Source organism: Equus przewalskii, chromosome 14 (genome assembly GCF_037783145.1).
Source record: "Equus przewalskii isolate Varuska chromosome 14, EquPr2, whole genome shotgun sequence".
NCBI lineage: Eukaryota > Metazoa > Chordata > Mammalia > Perissodactyla > Equidae > Equus > Equus przewalskii.
The window spans coordinates 16,682,324-16,697,258 of NC_091844.1; positions in this window are offsets into that span (position 1 = coordinate 16,682,324).

Genomic DNA, 14,935 nt, shown 5'->3' on the forward strand with positions numbered 1-14,935 from the left:
TTTTGATTATAAGTGGAATTGTATTCTTGATTTCTCTTTCTGCTACTTCATTGTTAGCATATAGCAACATAACTAATTTTTATATGTTGATTTTTGTACTCTGCAGCTTTACTGTATTTGTTTATAATTTCTAATAGTTTTTGGTGGATTCTTTAGAGTTTTCTATATATAAGGTCATGTCATCTGCAAACAGTAACAGTTTTACATCTTCTTTTCCAATTTGGATCCATTTTATTTCTTTTTCTTGCCTGATTGCTCTGCCTAGGACTTCCAAAACTATGTTGAATAATAATGGTGAAAATGGGCATTTTCGTCTTGTTTCTCTTGTTAGAGGAATAGCTTTCAATTTTTCACCTTTGAGTATAATGTTAGCTGTGGGTTTGTCATATATGGTCTTTATTATGTTGAGGTACTTTCCTTCCATACCCATTTTATTCAGAGTTTTTATCACAAGTGGATGCTGGATCTTGTCTAATGCTTTCTCTGGATATATTGAGATGATCATGTGATTTTTATTCTTCATTTTGTTAATGTGGTATATCACATTGATTAATTTGGGGATCTTGAACCATCCTTGCACCCCTGGATTAAATCCCAATTAACTAATTAGTGTATAATCTTTTTAATGTATTGTTATATTCAATTTGCTAATATTTTGTTTAGGATTTTTGCATCTGTATTCATCCACAATATTGGCCTGTAATTTTCTTTTTTTGTGTCGTCTTTGTCTGGTTTTGATATCAAGGTAATGTTGGCTTCGTAAAATGAGTTAGGAAGCATTCCCTCTTCAATTTTTTGGAAGATTTTGAGAAGGATTGGTATTAAATCTTCTTTGAATATTTGGTAGAATTCACCAGAGAAGCTATCTGGTCCTGGACTTTTGTTTTTGGAGAGGTTTTGATTACTGTTTTGATCTCCATACTAGCAATTAGTCTATTCAGATTCTTTATTTTTTCTTGATTCAGTTTTGGAAGATTGTACAATTCTAAGAATTTATCCATTTCTATTATATTATCCAGTTTGTTGGCATATAGCTTTTCATAGTATCTCTTATAATCCTTTGTGTTTCTGTGGTATCTGTTGTAATGTGTGCTCTTTCATTTCTGATTGTATTTATTCAAGTCTTCTCTCCTTTTTTCTTAGTGAGTCTAGCTAAAGTTTTGTCAGTTTTGTTTATCTTTTCAAAGAATCTGCTTTTAGTTTTATTGATCTTTTCTATTGTCTTTTTAGTCTCTATTTCATTTATGTTGTCTCCTGATTCTCATTATTTCCTTCCTTCTACTAATTTTAGGGTTCATTTCTTCTTTTACTAGTTCCTTTAGGTATAATATTAGATCATTTGTTTGAGATTTTTTTCTCTTTTTTGAAGTAGGCCTATATTTCTATAAACTTCCCTCTTAATACCACTTTTGCTGCATCCCATAAGTTTTGGTATGTTGTGATTTCATTTTCATTTGTCTCCAGGTGTTTTTTGATTTCTCCTTTGATTTCTTCATTGACTCAATAATTGTTCTGTAGCATTTTGTTTAATTTCCACATATTTGTGACTTTTCCAGCCTTCTTCTTGTAGTTGATTTCTAGTTTCATACCATTGTGGTTGGAAAAGATGCTTCATATTATTTCACTCTTCTTAAATTCTTGAGACTTGTTTTGTGGCCTAATATGTGATCTATCCTGGAGAACATTCCATGTGTATTCAAAAGGAAAGTGTATTCTGCATTTTTTTGGTAGAACTTTTTGTTGGTATCTATTAAATCTATCTGGTCTAATGTGTCATTTAAGGCCAATGTTTCCTTGTTGATCTTCTATCTGGATGACCTACCCATTGATGTAAGTGGGGTGTAAAGTCTCATACTTTTATTGTGTTGCTATAAATTTCTTCTTTTATATCTGTTGATATTTGCTTTATGTATTTAGATGCTCCTTATTGGGCACATAGATATTTACAACTATTATATCTTCTTGTTGGATTTTTCCTTTTATCATTAGGAAGTGCTTATTTGATGATTTTCAATCCTGTTGATGCTCATGTTGTCCCATCTTTTCCCAGAGGGAGCCCCTGCAGCCTCTGCTGGTCTTTGAGAGCTTTCTTATTTTCTTGTAAGACAAGTCATTCCAAGACCATCTTGTACATTTCTTGTCCAAATCTGGAATAAGCTATTTCTCCTGGAATTCCTGGCTCCTTTAAGTGAAAATTTGCATTTCAAGATTTGGGTGCTAGAGTACCAAAATATTCTTATATTTAAAAAGTAAAGAGGGGCTGGCCCCGTGGCCAAGTGGTTAAGCTCACGTGCTCCACTGCAGGCAGCCCAGTGTTTTGTTGGTTGGACATCCAACCTGGGCATGGACATGGCACTGCTCATCAAACCACACTGAGGCAGCGTCCCATATGCCACAACTAGAAGGACCCACAATGAAGAATATACAACTATGTACCAGGGGACTTTGGGGAGAAGATGGAAAAAAATAAAATCTTTAAAAAAAATAAAATAAAAAGTAAAGAAAAGAAAGATGCAGAATAGAGCACCGTATATTCCAAAAGTAGGAAAATAATAAATATTTGCACTAGCTGAATTTTCATTTAAAAAAACTCTGGAAGAATTCGCAAGAAACTAATAAGAGTGGTACTTATTTGGGGGTAGGAGGAGGAAGTAATGGGTGGGTTTTAAAAATCACCTTTGAAACCCTTTAAATACCACAAAGAAGAGTATACAGATGTATAAACTCTTAATAAGTCAAACACAGACAACATTGGAACAGGTTGCTTTTCCCTTTGATGAACACCAGATGAAATTATAGGCTTGAGTTTGGAGGTCATTTTGAGTGACAAAAACATGTCTTTAAACACTAGAACCACACTCAGCACAGCATGAAGTCATACTAGGAGCAGTAATTAGGAATCAAGACCAACTGCAGAGATTCTCAACACTGGCTGCACAATAAAATCATTTGAGGAAGAAGTAAATTATTTCTGTTTCAGATTATTTGATCTTATGTGTAGCAAACCCTAAAGATCCCACCAAAAACTGTTAGAACTAATAAATGAATTCATCAAAGTAGCAGATATAAAGTCAACACGCAAAAGTAAGTTGCATTTCTATGCACTAACAATAAACAACCTGAAAAAGAAATTAATAAAACAATTCCATCTACAATAGCATCAAAAAGAATAAAATATTTAGGAATTAACTAAGGAGGTGAAAGACTCATGCAATGAAAATTACAAAACATTGCTGAAAGAAAGTAAAAAAGCATAAATAAATAGAAACACATTCGTGTTCATGGACTGGAAGACTTAACATGTTAAGATGTCAACACTAGCCAAAATGTTCTACAGATTCAATGCCATCTCTAGCAAAATTCCTATGAAATTTTTTGCAGAAATAGAAAACCCCATCCTAAAATTCCTATGAAATGTCAAGTGACTGTGAATAGCCAAAAAAAAACTTGAAAAAGAAGTACAAAGCTGTATGATCCACACTTCTTGATTTCAAAACTTACTACAAAGCAATAGTAATCAAAACAGTGTGTTATTAGAATAAAGTCAAATTTATAGACCAATGGAATAACGTAGATAACCTAGAAATAAACCCTTGAATATGTGATCAAATGATTTCTGACAAGAGTGCCAAGACCATTCAAGGGAGAAAGGGCAGTCTTTTCAACAGACAGTGCAGAGAAGACTGGATAGCCACATGTAAAATAACGAAGTGAGATCCTTATCTAACACCGTATACAAAAATTAACTCGAGGGGACAGCTCCATGGATGACTGGTTAAGTTCATGCTCTCCCTTTCAGTGGCCCAGGTGTTTGCCGGTTGGGATCCTAGGCATGAACCTAGCACCACTCATCAAGTCACGCTGAGGCAGTGTTCCACATAGCAGAACTAGAAGGTCTGACAACTACAATATACAACTATGTTCAGGGTGCCTCGGGGAGAAGAAGAGGAAGAAGAAGGAGAAGGAGAAAAAGAAGAAGAAAAAGGAGGAGGAGGAGGAAGAGAATGGGAAGAAGAAGAAGGGGAGGAGGACAAAGAAGAAGAGAAGACTGGAAATAGATGTTAGCTCAGGGCCACTCTTTAAAAAAAAATTGAGTCAAAATGCATCAAAGACCTAGATGAAAGACCTAAAACTATAAAACTCTTAGAAGAAAACATAGGACAAAGTTTCATGACACTAGATTTAGCAACGATTTCTTGGATATGACAGCAAAGATACAGGCAACAATAGAAAAATAGACAAATTGGACTTCATAAAAATTTTTTTAATTTATGCATCAAAAAACACTATCGACAGAATAAAAAGGCAACCTGCAGAATGAAAGAAAATAGGTGTAAATCATACATCTGATAAGGGATTAGTATCCAGAGTATATAGAAGACTTCTAAAACTCAACAACTGAAAAACAAAAAACCCAATTAAAAAATGAGCAAAGGACTTGAATAGACATTTCTCCAAAGAAGACATATGAATGGCTAATAAGCACATGTAAAGATGCCCAACATCAGTAACACTAGAGAAATACAAATCAAAACTACAAGGAGATACCACCTCACACCCATTAGGATGCCTATTATAAAAAAGCAGAAAATAACAAGTGTTGGTGAGGATGGGGAGAAATTAGAACACTTGTGCACTGTGGTGGTAATGTAAAATGGTACAGCCACTGTGGAAAACAGCAGGGAGCTTCCTCAAAAAATTAAAAATAGAACAACCATATGACCCAGCAATTCCACCTCAGGGTATATACACAAAGAACTGAAAGCAGGGTCTCAAAGAGATACTTGTGCACTCACGTTTATAGCAGCATGATTCACATTAGCTAAAATGTGGAAGCAACCCAAATGTCCATTGACTGATGAATGGATAAGCCAAATGTGTTATATATGTAGAGTGGAATATTATTCAGCATTAAAAAGGAAGGGAATTCTGACATATGCTGCAACACGGATGAACCTTGAGGATATTATGCTAATTGAAATAAGCCAAATACAAAAAGACAAGTACTGTATGATTCTACTTATATGAGTAGTCAAAATCATATAAACAGAAAGTAGAATCATGGTTTCCAGGGGCTGGGGGAGGGGAGAATGAGAGTTATTGTTTAATGGGTATACAGTTTTCATTTTACAAGATGAAAAGAGTTCTGGAGACGGATGGTGGTGATGGTTGTACAATATTATGAATGTATTTAATATCACTGTGTACTCCTAAAAATGGTTAAGATGGTAAATTTTATGTTTCTTATATTTTACCACAATAAAGAAAATTGGGAAAAAAATGATTTGAGAGCTTTTAACCAGTCTGATGCCTAGGCCGAACTCTGACCAATTAATTACATCAGTCTCTCTGAGGGTGGGATCCAGGCATCTGTATTTTTTTTTTTAAGCTCTCCTGGTAATTCAAGTGCAGTCAAAGCTGAATCCAAGCACACTAAAGGTAAAGCAGATGCCACTTCTCCCTCTCAAGCTCTTGAGGAACAACACTGAGTGGAATGTTGGATAGGATCACCTGTATATTAATAAAATATAAAAACCTGTATTATTTAAATGGTTATTTCTCTTGTATCTTCTCTTTCCACCCCTTCCCACTTTTGCTTCTCGCCCTCTTCCTCCCTTCCTTTCTGCTGAGTACATCTAACTGAGTTTGTGTAAGTTCAGTGTTTGTATGATGCTCTGTCCTTCCTCCATCTATTTGTCCTCCAAAGCAGAGATTCGTGCCTTCACTGCCTTTCCACCTCCCAATTTACATCTTGTCTCAAGATACAGTTGCAGTCCCTAATTCCTCACCCTCTTCCCTTTACTTTTCATTCCAGAGGAACATAGCTCTCACCTAAATAATATGCCTGAGGACATGCCTGACTCCCAGCATTCCCAAGATGGGTATGCCCATCAGGTCCCTCTGGAATCCTCATTTTCTCATATTCATGGCACCGTGTTGGGTAGTCAGTTACGACATATCGGTAGATTGAAGAGAAGAAGTCTTCTTTGGTTTCTCTGAGAACAGGTGTGGAGTTAGTTGTTGACTGAGTTGGGTGTTAAAGGCAGGACACTTAGGGGAGTTGGAAAGAAGAAAGCTCCTTCTGTGCACCAGGCCCTATGCGAGGCCCTAGGGATCCAGTTATGAAAGGCACAGCACCTGCTGTAAGGGAATCATGGTCTAAGGGGGAAGCAGGTGATTAAACTATCTTATGGTAAGTACTGTGCTAGAGGTGTTCATGGGTCTTATGGGAACTTAAAGAAGGGAACCAAAACTACCATGGGGGATAGGGGAGGAGTCAAGGAAGGTTTCTTGTAGGAGGCATCATGAGGACTGCATTTTATTTTTAACATAAAAAATACACACGTAACATAGGTTCATTGTAGAAAATTAGAGTGAATTAAGAAAGGAACTAAAGATAAACATAAACATCTTTCTAAAAATGTTTTAACTTGTGCCAAGTTGGAGGGAGTTATGAGAACAAACGTGTGATCACTCCACTGTGCGTGGTGCTGTCCTGAGATGCCATGCTCAGTGACAAGTGCCTGAAAGTGCTGATTGTGTGCTTTGCTGAAATCAATATTCTGCAAAGAGGCAGGGTCCATGGGGAGGCAAGAAGGAAAGACCTGGATCTTAAGAGGAGCTCCCCTCCATCCTCTGACTTTTGGCAACAAAAGTTGCTCAACCAGTTAAAAACCTTGAGGGGTCCATCTGTTTGGGATGTGCCTTGGGCCCTATTTTATTTTTCATTGCATCTATCCCATAAGCATCAAGTGTGTGTCCCCAACTGCCTGAGGGGTGCAGAATGCAAAAGGGGGTATAGATCAGATGTTCCTCCAAGGAACTACCAATTTTGCTAGGAACATATAAAATGAACACTGTATGCTCCCAAGGACAAGAATACTTCCTGTCCAAGTATGAAATCTCAGCACACAGTGGGTCTGCCACAGACTAGGCATTTGCAGACTTTGTTGAAGAACTGAACGAATGTATGAAACAAATAGAAAACACTGAGTCGGTTTACAAGCTCCTGCCCAATTTTATGATAAACCACAAGGGCAACAGAGACTTTTTTGGTTGTTGTTAATTAATTAATTAATTAATTTATTTATTTAAATCGTAGTAGTTAATATACTATCATAGTTCCTAATTCAAAAGATACAAAAGGATATACATTTAAAAGTCTCCCTCCTGGTTACACAACTCTGTCACTATATTAAAAACATTGAATTGTATACTTTAAGTAGATGAATTGTATGCTATGTGAATTATATCTCAATAAAACTGCTAAGAACGGAAAAAGTCTCCCTCCTAACCTCCCAGCCTTGTCCCTTGGCCACATCATTTATTGTCCCAGAGGCGACCTTGTGATCTGTTTACTTCTTCTGGAGAGACCCAGATATAGATAGAAATATGTGGATATATTTTTTCCTTCACCCTCTTTTTAATACGAAACCCTATGGCAGAGTTGTAAAAGAATTAGGATCACAGCATAGAGAGAGACTAAGTCTGACTACCTGGACAATAGATTAACAGCCCATGTGGTCACAGAATGGAGGTGCAGGCAGCAGAGCTATAAACTGGATTATCTGGCAGTAAGTGGAGTTGAGACTGTGTTTGGAGTAAGGGTGGGAAATGCAGCAAATCAGAGACTACTAGAAAGCCTACGGCTTCTTTTCATTATTATTATTATTTTATCGAGGTCATATTGGCTTACAACATTGTGTAAATTTCAGGTATACACTACTCTATATCAGTTTCTGTATAGACTGCATCATGTTCACCACCAACACTCTAGTTTCTATCTGTAACCATACATATGTGCCCCTTTACCCCTTTTGTCCTCCCCCCAATCCCCTTCCCATCTGGTAACCACTAATCTGTTCTCCTTATCCATGTGTTTATCTTCCACATATGAGTGAAATCATATGGTATTTCTCTTTCTCTGTCTGGCTTATTTTGCTTAGCATAATGTCCTCAAGATCCATCTGTGTTTTGTAAATGGGACAGTTTTGTCTTTTTTATGGCTGAATAATGTTCCATTGTATATATATACCACATCTTTTTTTTATTCACTCATTAGTCTATGGGCACTTGGGTTGCTTCCACATCTTGGCTAATGTGAGTAGTGCTGCAATGAACATAGGGGTGCATAAATCTCTTTGAATTGTTGATTTCGTGTTCTTTAGATAAATACCCACTAGTGGGATAGCTGGATCATATAGTATTTCTATTTTTAACTTTTTGAGAAATTTCCATACTGTTTTCCATAGTGACTGCAACAGTTTGCATTCCCACCAGTAGTGTATGAGGGTTCCCTTTTCTCCAAATCCTCTCCAAAACTTATTTCTTGTCTTGTTAATTATAGCCATTCTGACAGGTGTAAGGTGATATCTCATTGTGGTTTTGATTTGCTTTTCCCTAATAATTAGTGATGTTGAAGATCTTTTCATGTGCCTGTTAGCCATCTGTACATCTTCTTTGGAAAAATGTCTGTTCAGATGTTCTGCCCATTTTTTTGAGCTGGTTGTTCATTTTTTTATTGTTGAGTTGTATGAGTTCTTTATGTATTTTGGAAATTAACCCTTTGTTGGATATATGACTTGAAAATATTTTCTCCCATTTGGTGAGTTGTCTTTTCATTTTGTTCATGGTTTCCTTTGCTGTGCAGAAGCTTCCTAGTCTGATGTAGTTTATTTGTTTATTTTTTCTTTTGTTTCCCTTGCTTGAGTAGACATGGTGTTCAAAAAGATACAGCTAAGACCAATGTGAAAGAATGTACTGCCTATATTTTCTTCCAGGAGTTTTGTGGTTTCAGGTCTTACATTCAAGTCTTTAATCCATTTGAGTTATTTTTTGTGTATGGTATAAAATAATGGTCTACTTTCACTCTTTTGCACGTGGCTGTCCAGTCTTCCCAACACCGTTTATTGAAGAGAATTTCCTTTCTCCATTGTATGCTCTTGGCTCCTTCATCAAAGATTAGTTGCCTGTAGATGTGTGGTTTTACTTCTGGGCTTTCAATTCTGTCCCACTGATCTGTGTGTCTGTTTTTATGCCAGTAGCATGCTGTTTTGATTATTATAGCTTTGTGGTATAATTTAAATTCAGAGAGTGTGATACCTCCAGCTTTGTTCTTTTTTCTCAGGATTATTTTGGCTATTTGGGGTATTTTGTTCTTCCACATAAATTTTAGGATTCTTTGCTCTATTTCCATGAAGAATGTCATTGGGATTCTGGTTGTGATTGCATAGAATCTGAAGATTGCTTTAGGTAATATGGACATTTTAACTACGTTAATTCTTCCAATCCATGAGAATGTAATATCTTTCCATTGCTTTGTACCATCTTCGATTTCTTTCAGCAACATTCACTGTACAGGTCTTTCACCTCTTTGGTTAAATTTATTCCTAGGTATTTCATTCTTTTTTTTGGCAATTGTAAATGGGATTGTATTCTTGGCTTCTCTTCCTGCTTGTTTTTTACTAGTGTACAGAGAAATGCAGCTGATTTTTGTATGTTGATTTTGTATCCTGCAACTTTGCTGCAGTTGTTGATTATTTCTAATAGTTTTCTTGCAGATTCTTTAGGGTTTTCTATAAATAGAATCATGTCATCCGCAAATAGTGAGAGTTTCACTTCTTCCTTTCCAATTTGGATCCCTTTTATTTCTTTTTCTTGCCTAATTGCTCTGACTAAAACTTCCGGTATTATGTTGAGTAAGTGTTAAGAGTGAGCATCCTTGTCTTGTTCCTGTTTCAGAGAAATGGCTTTCAGTTTTTCTCCTTCGAGTATGATGTTGGCTGTGGGTTTGTCATATACAGCCTTTATTATGTTGAGGTACTTTCCATCTATACAGCCTAGAGCTTATTTTTGACATACAGGATCCCCGGTCTATTGCCACCATGGAAGGTGACCAACACATCCCAGTTTGCCTCGGAGTTTTCCTGTTTTGAAACAGAAAGTCTCAAGGTCCAGAAAATCCATCACTCCCAGAACTGCATCCTGGCAAGTTGGTCCTTCTTGTTTTTTCCAAAAGACAGTGAGTTTTATTTTATTTTTTCAGGATAGAGGTTTGATCTCCTCTCGAGTGTTCCAGGGAGAAAGACTAGGAGGTGCACTCTGAGGTACTGTCACCAGGGGCTCTCTGTGGTCATTTCAGTTCCATTTTTCCATAATGTTATGTCTCTTTTCTCTACAGAAAATATCCACACAATTTTATGTTAAAAAAAATCTAAACAACCAGGTAGCAATAAGTAAAACAAATGCGAAGTGTCACTTTGTATCACTAAGCTTAGATGAAATTATTTCTCACATGGGGGTCAACAATATATTCTTAATGGTCCACAAGTACAGAATAAGTTTTTTGTTTTGTGTTTTTATTTGAATGATAATCCTTTAAATTAAATATAATCCTATGATCATCTGGCTAAACCTCTTTGGCACTTCAGGCCTAAGCCGGCATTTATGTTTATCAAATTAGCACCAACTAATACTATTTTAATTGTCATAGGCAACAGAAAAAATATAAGCTGTATATTTATATAAAAGATTCATTTCTGCTCAATAAAACCCAAAAGATATGGTGTCCTCTGAGAGCAAATATTCCATCCACATGGTTCAAATAAAGAAAAGTGGTGGAGAATCAAATCCTCACAGAGCTTGTAATTTTACAAGGGGGCCAGACTGAAAAATGTATCTTCGCTGTCAGAAGGTGGGCAACTGCTTCCAGCTCTGACATAAGAGCTGGTTTTAAACCACATATCTCACTGAGAATGACTGTAAAGTTAGATTTAAAAAAGAAACAAAAAAACAAATCGTTGAAGGTATCAGAAAGCAACCAAGGCATCTAGGACTTGAAGGACTAAGAATGGGGAAGAAAGAAAATGCAATGAGATCAAGGTAACATTCTCCACCATTTCCCTCCTTGAGACATTTGCTGAGTTATAAGCAGAAAGTGCAGGACCCAGAGGCCAAGCAGAAAGGTGCAGATAAGAGTCTAAAATGTAAAACCCTCTCACTGTGCTGAGGAGTCAAAAATTGGAAGTCAGGGTCCAGCAAGGAGTTGGAGCTCTGAAAAATAACTCCGGGCTTTCAGCTGGGACTCCAGATGGACTGCAGATAGTAGTATGGACCAAGTGGAAACAAAAAACCTAAAACCTGGCCCCACACTACCACATTCCCTAATTGGGGTAGGGTAATCTGCCCCTACTCTTTCTGCCAAAAGAAAATTAAATTACCTCTGGGGAAGGAAAACATCATGTAGAACTTCTATGATTATTCATACACATTGTCTAGTATTTGAGCAAAAATCTACCAATAAATAGAACCAAGTGATAGAAAATCAGAAGGAACAAACGAAAATGGATCAGATCCACAGGAGATTGAGATATTGAGGATATCAGACATAGACTACAAAATAATTATGATTAGTATCCTAAATGCATTTGTTTCCTCCATGTCATTTCACGGTTTGATAAATAGCTCATTTATTTTTAGCACTGAATAATATTCCATTGCCTGGATGTACCACAGTTTATTAATCCTTTCACCTATTGAAGGACAGTTCGGTTGCTTTCAGGTTTTGGCAATTATGAATAAAGCTGCTATTAACATCCATGTCCAGGTTTTCATGTGGACCTAATTTTCAGCTCCTTTGGGTAAATACCAAGGAGCACAACTGCTGGATTGAAAGAAAAAAGTATGTTTAGTTTTGTAAGAAACCAGCAAACTATCTTCTAAAGTGCCTGTACCATTTTGCATTTTCACCAACAATGGTTGAGATTTTTTGTTACTCTACATCCCTGCCAGCATTTGGTGCTGTCAGCGTTTTGAATTTTAGCTATTCTAATAGGTATGTAGTGGTATCTCATTGTTGTTTTAATTTGCATTTCTCTAATGACATATAATTTGAGGGTGTTTTCATATGCTATTTGCCATCTATATGTCTTCTTTAGTGAGGTGTCCAGGTCTTTTGCCCATTTCTTGATGGAGTTGTTCATTTTCTTATTGCTGAGTTTTAAGAGATCTTTGTATATTTTGGATAACAGTCCTTTGTCAGATATGTCTTTTTGCAAATGTTTTCTCCCCGTCTGTGGTAAAGTCGACTTTAAGAGGGGCCGACCTGGTGGCGCAGAGGTTAAGTTCACATGTTCTGCTTCGGCGGCCCGGGTTTGGTGGTTAGGATCCTGGGTGCAGATCTATGCACCGCTTGTCCAGCTATGCTGTGGCAGGTGCCCCACCTATAAAGTAGAGGAAGATGGGCACAGATGTGAGCTCAGGGCCAGTCTTCCTCAGCAAAAAAGAGGAGGATCAGAAGTAGATGTTAGCTCAGGGCTAATCTTCCTCAAAAAAAAAAAAAAAAAAGCAAGAAAGATTACTAGAAATAAAGAGGGACATTCCATAATCACAGATGGGTTGACTGTTCTCCCTCTCCCAAAATGGCAGCCTCAGCAAAAAGGCAGAATAAGAAGGGAAAGACTGTCTCCTTAACAGACTTTCTGGATGAGGATGGGGGGACTGGTGGAGGAAGCACCTGTGTCCTCAAACCAGTCAACTGGACTAATGAAACAGACACCTAGAAGGAGATGTTTCAACCACTTGGCACAGTAATGGTGACCACGTGCACTGGCTCCTCCAACTGACAGTTCCATCCTGCCCACTGCTCCACAGGCTGCTCAAGAACCCAATATTGTACAGAGCCATCTTCTCAAATCACTGCCTTACACTGCTTTTCTAGGGAACCTGCCTATGATGTGACGGAATACTCCACTAAGGATTTCTTTAGAGGATGAAATATCAGTGCAATATGTTTACTGTGTGAACCCAGCAATCTGGAGAGGTTGAAAGATTTGAATTATGCTGAGTTTGAGGACTTGAGTTCAGATTCCTTGCTCAGTGCCCTGAGGCTCAAATGAAGTCTCTGAGTAACGAGAGAATTTGGATTGACGTTGCTAATCGAGCACAAGATAAAGACAGGAATGATCATTCTTTTGGCCAAGATAGAAATTGGGATTCTGACAAAACAGGTGCAGATTGGAGAGCCCACCCTGCCACAGAGAGCTTTGAAGACTACCTGCCTAGAAGAGGTGATGATAGCTTTGGGGACAAGTGTCACGATCATTATGATTATGATTCAGACTGATATGATCAGGATTGGGGTGGGTATTGTGATAGCCCATCCTGGGATATGGATTGATATAGGTGCCAGGATTGCTATGATGACTGAGGCAGCAGAGACTATGACTGAGGCTATGATTCCGGGCTAGGCAGTGGCAGAAGAGCATTTGGGAGTGGGTACAATACGGATGATGACTGCAGAGGAGGAGGGGATCGCTATGAAGATATGACAGATGAGTGATGGGTCATGGAGCTCCAGAGACTATTAGAAAGACTAGAATGGGGAACCTGAGCCCCATTCTCTGACCTTCTGGTAAGTCTGTCCAGGATCACACTTGGAGAAGCATTGATAAACTGCTTCCTCACTACAGCTGGAACAATCCCTTGTCTTTAGGCTAGATCTTTGGGGATCCCAGGCCCTTTTTACACAGGACTTAAGCACACTCATCCTTTTAAAGGTTGAGCCAGCCACCAGAAGACCAGGCTTGTTAGGTGTTCTGCATTCCCTAATCAGAACCTCCTGAATTCCTCTTCTGTCCTATCATCTAATCTGCACCAAGCAACTTGTAATGCTTAAGAAAGGTGCACCCCTAAACTTCTTATTTACATGTCATATGTCACATCAAACCAAACCACATTTAATTTTGTTAATCTTGTCACTTAACTGGCTAAGAATCTTTGAAATTTTAGTTTTCAAACAAGTAAGATCTCAGTTTTTCCATCGTCCTGACTTTTTCAGGGCAAGGTAGAAGAGAAAAGGTCTATACTGATTTTTTTTTCTTTTTTGGTCAGCTTTATTGAGGTATGATTTATAGACAGTAAAAATCATTCTTTTTATGTGTACAGTTCTACGAGTTTTGACAAACTTGGATAACTACCACCACAAACAAGATTTTGAATATTTCCATCACCCTAAAAAGGTCCCTTGTGTCCCTCTGTAGTCAATCTCCTGGCCTTTGTCACTATAGTTTTGCCTTTTCCAGAATGCCATATATATGACACATATCATATATGTATACTGTATGTCATATATAATCATACAGTATATATTCTTTCGTATCTGGCTTCTTAAACTTAGTACAATGCTTTTGAAATACATCCAAGTCATTCATGTATCAGTAGCTTGTTCCTTTTTATTGCTGAGTAGTATTCCATCACATGGATATACCCCAATTTGTTTGTCCACTCACTAGACGATAGAGATTTTCAGTGTTTTGAGTTTTGGCAATTATGAGTAAAGCTGCTATAAACACTAACATACTGCTCTTTTTGAGGACATATGTTTTCATTTCTCTTGGGTAAAAACCTAGGAGTGGGATTGTTAGTTCATATCTAAATGTATAAAAAAACTGCCAAACTCTTTTCAAAATAGTTTTACCATTTTGCATGCAGACCAGCAATGTATGAGAGGTCCAACTGTTCTACCTCCTCCCCAGCACTTGATATCATCTTTGCTTTTTTTAAATCGCTGTTCTAATAGATACAGAGTGGTATCTCCATATCTTTCTATTGCTTTGAAGCAATTACTCATGCTAGATTTAGGCACAGATATAACAGATTACTCTCATAGCACTTATGGTAGATTATATTTTCATTCTCCAAAATCCTTTGTCATGTGTCTTTGCAGCTTCTCTCACTAGATGCAGGGAATATTTTCCTGCCCCATTGATGTTGGGCCTGGTCATATGCCTTGCCTCAGTCAATGGAATGTGGATAGAAGTAAGAGTACTCCAGTTCTGACTGTAGCCTTAAGAGGTCCAGTAAATTTCCACTCATCTTTCTTGTGTTTCTGCCATTGTCATAAGAAAAACAGCTTCTACCTAGATCAGTCAACCCC